Raw genomic sequence first — 8,808 nt, 5'->3', positions numbered from 1 at the left:
AACTTCTGAGTAGTCCTCAAAACTGTCAAGGCCATCAACAAGGAAAGTCTAAGAAACTGCCACAGCAAGAAATGCCCAAGCAGACAACTAAATGTACATAATGTGGTACCTGGATGGCATCCAGAATGGAAAAAAGACTTGAGGGTAAAGCTGGAAGAAATCCAGATGAAGTATGGACTTCCAATTATAATATGTCAATCTTGGTTATAATTTTGACAAATATGCCATAATAATGTTAGATGTTAATAACCGGAAAACTGAGTCTGAGGTACAAGGGAATGCTCTGTTTTCTCCTTGTAATTTTTCCAGAAACCCAAAACTATTCTAAAGTTTGAAATATAATTTAAATTTGTTAACCTGTGTTGTATGAAAAGAGAGAAGGTTAGCACTCCCCTTGACAAGGATGGAAGAGGCCTTCGGGCCTGACAACACGCATACGGTTAAAAATTGTTAACCTGACCTGAAAATTTAAATGGAAATGAACCCAGAAGAGCCAAAACAATTCGAAAAAGTAGAACAAAATTGAAGCACTTAACCTTCCTGATTTCAATTAGCAATAAGCAATAATCGCACCTCAGACTTCCTGATTTCAAAACTTTCTTTAAAGCTATATTAGTTAAACCAGTGTGGTATTGACATAAAGACAGACATAGAGATCAATGAAACAGAGCTGATTTTTGTTGTGAATGCATTGTAGGAGAGTCTTTTCAGCAGTTAGTGCTAGAAAAGTTGGATATCAATACATCAATATGCAAAAACAAAGAGAAAATGATACATCACACTATACAAATATACAAAATAAAAAATCTTGAAGTGGATCAAGGATCTAAATTGAACAGGTAAAACAATACAAGAATTAGAAGAATTTCTAGAGGTAATTTTTTCGATCTTGGATTAGGGACAGAGTAGGGTATAGGGAATTCTGGAACAAGAAATGTTTTGTGTTTCATAGTTCTTTGTTAATCTGAACTAGGTCACTCCAATAGCCACTGGTCCTATTCAGAATATGTCAGAGGGATCCAACATGACCACCAGCAGAATGGATTGGATGTTAATGTTTGATCCTAGCAGAATATCATTCTAGCCCCCATCTCAAACAATGGCTCGTATGTCTATTCCAGTATTCATAATTCTGGAAGGAGTATGCATTTCAATACCCTTTCAGCCACTTCTTGAATAAAGAGCAGGAGTGTGAGAAAAGGAAGAAAACCATATAGTTGACCAGTCTTCAAATGCTGACTGAAACCAAAAGCAAGGGTTTGGGAGAGCATGTGAGGCTTAGGGGAGATGCAAAAGATACCAAAACACCTCATTTATTCTGCCAAAGCGTGAATTAAATTCATGCAATGTATCTTAAGTGCTTTTAGACAACATTTCATTTTTTTGTTCATCCACATGCTGATGCTCCACATAAATCGGAGGGGCAAAATAAATGTGAGCAAATACAATTAATGAAAAGTGGCAAAAAATCAGGATTCTCATTCTGTCCCTTGACATGTTGACCTTTATCCATTTACTGCCATCCTTCAGCTTTTGGATCCTCTCCCATCTCCTGGAACTTTATTCAGATTTTTTTTACCTGTATAGTGAATTTCAAACACTGGTATATTTATGGTAGCCATACTTCACTTTGGCATTGGTTATCATTGTTTGTACATTATGACCACATCCTTAAGTGGACCATTCTGCCCAATGTTGTGTCTAATAACCCTGATGTTATAGAGTGATTACCCGTTACCCTCATCTAGGGTTGACTGTCCTCTGGCTGGGGACTGGTATAGCGTGGATTAACTGACATGACTGGTGACATTTACTTCCTAGGAAATCCCAATGCTGGAGATTATAAGGTGGATGCCAATTTTCTCTTTTACTTCTATCATAACTCTCTTCTCACCTTCATTTAACTCCTTCTGAGCATGTAAGTTTAACAGGCATTATCAATGTTAGCCTGCTGCTGTATAGAAATGCAGCAGACTCTTGGAGCAGTTGAGTAAATTTAATATTCTACACTCAGTGAAGACAACTATTTTTTTTTATTTAATGATATTTTAAAAGTAATGGTGGTTGTGCTGAAGGAAAAAAAGAAGCTTTTTTTATCTTGTTAAGAAGCATGTGGGTGAGAGAGACTATGGACTCTGAAAAACGATCTGAGAATTTTGAAGGGGTGGGGGGTGGGAGGTTGGGGGCACCAGGTGGTGGGTATTGTAGAGGGCACGGATTGCATGGAGCACTGGGTGTGGTGCAAAAATAATGAATACTGTTATGCTGAAAAAAATAAAAAAATTTAAAAAAAAAGAAGCATGTGGGTGATAAAGAGTGAAACTAAGCAAATAGATTTATTTCTTATAATTTTATTTTTGAGAAATTGAAAATTACTGAAAGTGGAAACAAAGATTTTGATGTCTGCCCAATCTTATCTTTTATACTTTATCCTGTGTTTGCTTTGTAGCTTCAACCTATGCTTGGTACATCATTCTATCAATCTTCAGTATCCAAATAACTAAATAAGCAAAGTTTCTGGCATATATAAGTTCTGTATGTTATATTTCAAATGAGTTTTTCATTGGAGAAATTTAATTTGAAAGGTGTTAAGTGTGACTTAGTTGAAAAAAAATCAATATTTTGAACATTCTTTTTTTAAAGATATTATTTATTTATTTGACAGACAGAGATCACAAGTAGGCAGAGAGGCAGGCAGAGAGAGAGAGAAGGAGATGCAGGCTCCCCGCTGAGCAGAGATCCCGATGCTGGACTTGATCTCATGACCCTGGGATCATGACCTGAGCGAAGGCAGAGGCCTTAACCCACTGAGCCACCCAGGTGCCCCATATTTTGAACATTCTTTTTTAAAAAAATGATTAGTTACTGTTGTGAGTCAGTGGCATATCTGCTTTTACTAGATATCCAAATTCTTTTGGTACAAAACTCTTTATTTTTCTAGAAAGAAAATTACTGAGAAAGTATTAAATGCATGCCTTACTAAGCCCTTGCTATCAGGGACAATCCTAATGGGTGCCTTTATTTATTCTCTTTTTATTATTAATATATCATGTATTATTTGTTTCAGGAGTACAGATATGTGATTCATCAGTCTTACACAACACACAGTGCTCACCACAATATATATCTTCCCCAACATTGATCACACAGCCAGTCCTTCCCCTGCTTTCCCTCCAGCAACCCTCAGTTTGTTTCTAGAGATTAGGAGTCTCTTATGGTTTGTCTTCCTCTCTGGTTTCAGCTTGTGTCACGTATTTTTCTCTCTTCCTCTATGATCTTCCACCTTTTTTCTAAAATTCCCCTTGGCAGTGAGATTGTATGATAATTGTCTTTCAATTATGGACTCGTTCTGCTTAGCATGATACCCTCCAGTTCCATCCATGTCTTTGGAAAAAGCAAGACTTCGGGTTTTTTGATGGTTGGTCAGTATTCCATTGAATAAACATGCCACAACTTATTTATCCATTCATCTGTCTGTGCTCTCTCCATACTTTGGTTATTATGAACATTACTGTTACAAATAGAAATAAAAGGCCTTTGAATCAGCAAAGAAGAAGTCAAACTCTCACTCTTTACAGATGATAGGACACTTTATGTGAAAAACCCAAAAAAGATCCACCCCAAAACTTCTAGAACTCATACAGGAGTTAAGTAATGTGTCAGGATATAAAATGAATGCACAGAAATCAATTGCCTTTCCAAACAGCAACAATGAGACAGAAGAAAGAGAAATTAAGGTGTGGCTCCCATTTACAGTAACACCCAAAACCATAAGATACCTAGGAATAAACCTAACCAAAGAGGCAAAGGATCTGTACTCAGAAAACTATAGAATACTCATGAAAGAAATTGAGGAAGACACAAAGAAATGGAAACACGTTCCATGCTCATGTATTGGAGGAACAAATATTGTGAAAATGTCTATGCCACTTAGAGCAATCTACACAATCCATGCAGTCCCTATCAAAATACCATCAACTGTTATCACAGAACTGGAATAAATGATCCTAAAATTTGTATGGAAACAGAAAAGACTCCAAATAGTGAAAAGAATGTTGGAAAAGAAAAGCAAAGCTGGTGGCATCCCGATTCTGGACTTCAAGCTCTATTACAAGGCTATAATCATCAAGACACTATGATACTGGCACAAAAGCAGACATATATGTCAATGGAACAGAATAAAGAGCTCAAAAATGCACCCTCAGTTCTATGGCCAACTAATCTTTGACAAATCAAGAAAGAGTATTCACTGGAATAAAAAAGTTTCTTCAACAAATGGTGTTGGGAAAATTGGACAGTCACATGAAATGGGACCATTTCCTTACACCATTCACAAAAGTAGATTCAAAATGGATGAAAAACCTCAATGTGGGAAAAGAAACCATCAGGATACTTCAGGAGAAGAATGGCAGCAACCTCTTCGACTTTGGCCCCCGCAACATCTTGCTACACACATTTCCAAAGGCAAGGGCATAAATGAACTAATGGGACATCATCAGGATAAAAGGCTTTCACACAGCAAAGGAAACATTCAACAAAACAAAAGGCAACTGACAGAATTGGAGAAGATATTTGCAAGTGACATATCAGATACAGGGCTAGTATCCAAAATCTATAAAGAACTTATAAAACCCAACACCTAAAAGAACAGATAATCCAATCAAGAAATGAGAAGAAGACATGAGCAGACATATCTGCAAAGAAGACATACAAATGTCTAACAGACACATGGAAATGTGCTCATCATCATTCAGCATCAGGGAAATCCAAATCAAATCCACAGCGATATACCACCGCACACAAGTCAGATTGGCTAAAATTAACCAGTCAGGAGAAAACAGACATTTGCGAGGATGTGGAGAAAGGCGAACCCTCCTATGCTATTGGTGGGAATGAAAGCTGGTGAAGCCACTCTAGGAAACAGTATGCAGTTCCTCAAAAAGTTAAAATAGAGCTACTATATGACCCAGCAATTCCACTACTGATAAGATACACACATAGTGATTTGCAGGTGAATGCACCTGAATGCATATAGAAGCAATGTTCACAATCGCCAAACTATGGAAAGAGCTTAGATGTCCATCAACAGAGGAATGGATAAAGAATATGTGGTGTATATATTCTATGGAATATAATGCAGCCCTCAAAAAAACATGAACTCTTGCATATGCAATGATATGAATGGAACTAGAGGGTATTATGTTAAGCGAAATAAGTCAATCAGAGAAAGACAATTATCATATGATCTCACTGATATGAGGAATTAGAGAAACAAGATAGAGGATCGTAGGAGAAAGGAAGGGAAAGTGGAACAAGATAAACCAGAGACAGAGACAAACCATAAGAAACAATCTCAGGAAACAAACTGTGGGTTGATAGAATGAAGGGAGGGTGCACAGGATGGCTTTGCTGGGTAATGGACATTGCAAAGGGCATGTGCTATGTTGAGGGTTGTTAATTGTTTAGGACTGATCAATCACAGACCTGTACTCCTGAATCAAATAATACATTATATGTTAACTTAAAAAAAAAAAAAAAAAAAAAAAAGTAATCAAATATCATGATCTGTGGAGAAAAAGACACAAACGTCATCACACTACTAAGGCAATTCAGTTGCAAAACAGGAAAAGATAAGTTAAATTCAATGATAAAAGACAATGATGGGATTTTAAGATATTGGAAGCTCTAAATATCTTTATTTCATTTGCAATTGCCATATTTTGTCTACTTCTCATTTTTAAAAAGATTTAAAGTGAGGGGGTGGAAAATAATTTACCATGCTAATGGACATCAGAAGAAAGCAGGAGTGGCAATCCTTATATCAGATCAATTAGATTTTAAGCCAAAGACTATAGTAAGAGATGAGGAAGGACACACTATCATACTCAAAGGATCTGTCCAACAAGAAGATCTAACAATTTTAAATATCTATGCCCCTAACGTGGGAGCAGCCAACTATATAAAACAATTAATAACAAAATCAAAAAAAACACATCAACAATAATACAATAAGAGTAGGGGACTTTAACACTCCCCTCACTGAAATGGACAGATCATCCAACCAAAAGATCAACAAGGAAATAAAGGCCTTAAATGACACACTGAACCAGATGGACATCACAGATATATTCAGAACATTTCATCCCAAAGCAAGAGAATACACATTCTTCTCTAGTGCACATGGAACATTCTCCAGAATAGATCACATCCTGGGTCCTAAATCAGGTCTCAACCGGTAACAAAAGATTGGGATCATTCCCTGCATATTTTCAGACCACAATGCTCTGAAGCTAGAACTCAATCACAAGAGGAAATTTGGAAAGAACCCAAATACATGGAGACTAAAAAGCATCCTTCTAAAGAAAGAATGGGTCAACCAGGAAATTAAAGAAGAATTGAAAAAAATCATGGAAACAAATGATAATGAAAACACAATGATTCAAAATCTGTGGGACACAACAAAGGCAGTCCTGAGAGGAAAATATATATCAGTACAAGCCTTTCTCAAGAAACAAGAAAGGTCTCAGGTACACAACCTAACCCTACACCTAATGGAGTTGGAGATGGAACCAGAAAGAAACCCTAAACCAAACAGGAGAAGATAAATAATAAAGATAAGAGCAGAAATCAATGAAATAAAAACCAAAAATCAATAGAACAAATCAACGGAACTAGGATCTGGTTCTTTGAAAGAATTAATAAGATTGAAAAACCTCTGGCCAGACTTATCAAAAAGAAAAGAGAAAGGACCCAAATAAATAAAATCATGAATGAAAGAGGAGAGATCACAACGAACACCAAAGAGATACAGACAATTATAAGAACATATTATGAGCAACTCTATGCCAACAAATTTGACAATCTGGAAGAAATGGATGCACTCCTAGAGACATATAAACTACCACAACCGAAACAGGAAGAAATAGAAAGTCTGAACAGACCCATAACCAGTAAGGAGATTGAAAATGTCATCAAAAATCTCCAAACAAACAAAAGCCCAGGGCCAGACGGCAGCCCAGGTGAATTCTACCAAACATTAAAAGAAGAACTAATTCCTATTCTCCTGAAACTGTTCCAAAAAATAGAAATGGAAGGAAAACTTCCAAACTCAATTTATGAGGCCAGCATCACCTTGATCCCAAAACCAGACAAGGATCCCATCAAAAAAGAGAACTAAAGACCAATATCTTGATGAACACAGATGCCAAAATTCTCACCAAAATACTAGCCAATAGGATTCAACATTACATTAAAAGGATTATTCACCACGACCAAGTGGGATTTATTCCAGGGCTGCAAGGTTGGTTCTACATCCGCAAATCAATCAATGTGATACAACGAATTAATAAAAGAAAGAACAAGAACCACATGATACTCTCCATAGATGCTAAAAAATAATTTGACAAAGTACAGCATCCCTTCCTGATCAAAACTCTTCAAAGTGTAGGGATAGAGGGCACATACCTCAATATTATCAAAGCCATCTATGTAAAACCCACCGCAAATATCATTCCCAATGGATAAAAACTGAAAGCTTTTCCAGTAAGGTCAGGAACATGACAGGGATGTCCATTATCTCCACTGCTATTCAACATAGTACTAGAAGTCCTAGCCTCAGGAATCAGACAACAAAAGGAAATTAAAGGCATCCAAATCGGCAAAGAAGAAGTCAAACTATCACTCTTCGCAGATGATATGATACTCTATGTGGAAAACCCAAAAGACTCCACTCCAAAACTGCTAGAACTTGTACAGGAATTCAGGAAAGTGTCAGGATATAAAATCAATGTACAGAAATCAGTTGCATTTCTCTACACCAACAACAAGACAGAAGAAAGAGAAATTAAGGAGTCCATCCCAATTACAATTGCACCCAAAACTATAAGATACCTAGGAATAAACCTAACCAAAGAGACTAAGAATCTATACTCAGAAAACTATAAAGTACTCATGAAAGAAATTGAGGAAGACACAAAGAAATGGAAAAATGTCCCATGCTCCTGGATTGGAAGAATAAATATTGTGAAAATGTCTATGCTACCTAAAGCAATCTACACATTTAATGCAATTCCTATCAAAGTACCATCCATTTTTTTCAAAGAAATGGAACAAATAATCCTAAAATTTATATGGAACCAGAAAAGACCTCGAATAGCCAAAGGAATATTGAAAAAGAAAGCCAAAGTTGGTGGCATCACAATTCCGGACTTCAAGCTCTATTACAAAGCTGTCATCATCAAGACAGCATGGTACTGGCACAAAAACAGACACATAGATCAATGGAACAGAAGAGAGAGCCCAGAAATGGACCCTCAACTCTATGGTCAACTCATCTTCGACAAAGCAGGAAAGAATGTCCAATGGAACAAAGACAGCCTCTTCAAAAAATGGTGTTGGGAAAATTGGACAGCCACATGCAGAAAAATGAAATTGGATCATTTCCTTACACCACACGAAAATAGACTCAAAATGGTTGAAGGATCTCAATGTGAGAAAGGAATCCATCAAAATCCTCGAGGAGAACACAGGCAGCAACCTCTTCGACCTCAGCCGCAGCAACATCTTCCTAGGAACATCACCAAAGGCAAGGGAAGCAAGGGCAAAAATGAACTTTTGGGATTTGATCAAGATCAAAAGCTTTTGCACAGCAAAGGAAACAGTGAACAAAACCAAAAGACAACTGACAGAATGGGAGAAGATATTTGCAAATGACATATCAGATAAAGGGCTAGTGTCCAAAATCTATAAAGAACTTGCAAACTCAACACCTAAAGAACAAATAATCCAATCAAGAAATGGGCAGAGGAC

The 8,808-nt window shown here is 36.8% G+C and overlaps 1 pseudogene; it reads left to right on the top strand.

The window, feature by feature from the left end:
• The first annotated feature begins 359 nt into the window (after positions 1-359).
• Positions 360-471, top strand: LOC125092709 (uncharacterized; annotated as a pseudogene).
• Positions 472-8,808: the final 8,337 nt, after the last annotated feature.

Source organism: Lutra lutra, unplaced genomic scaffold (assembly GCF_902655055.1).
Source record: "Lutra lutra unplaced genomic scaffold, mLutLut1.2, whole genome shotgun sequence".
Classification (NCBI taxonomy): Eukaryota; Metazoa; Chordata; class Mammalia; order Carnivora; family Mustelidae; genus Lutra; species Lutra lutra.
The sequence above is the reverse complement of the archived record's forward strand: the minus strand, read 5'-3'. Positions and strand labels throughout refer to the sequence as shown.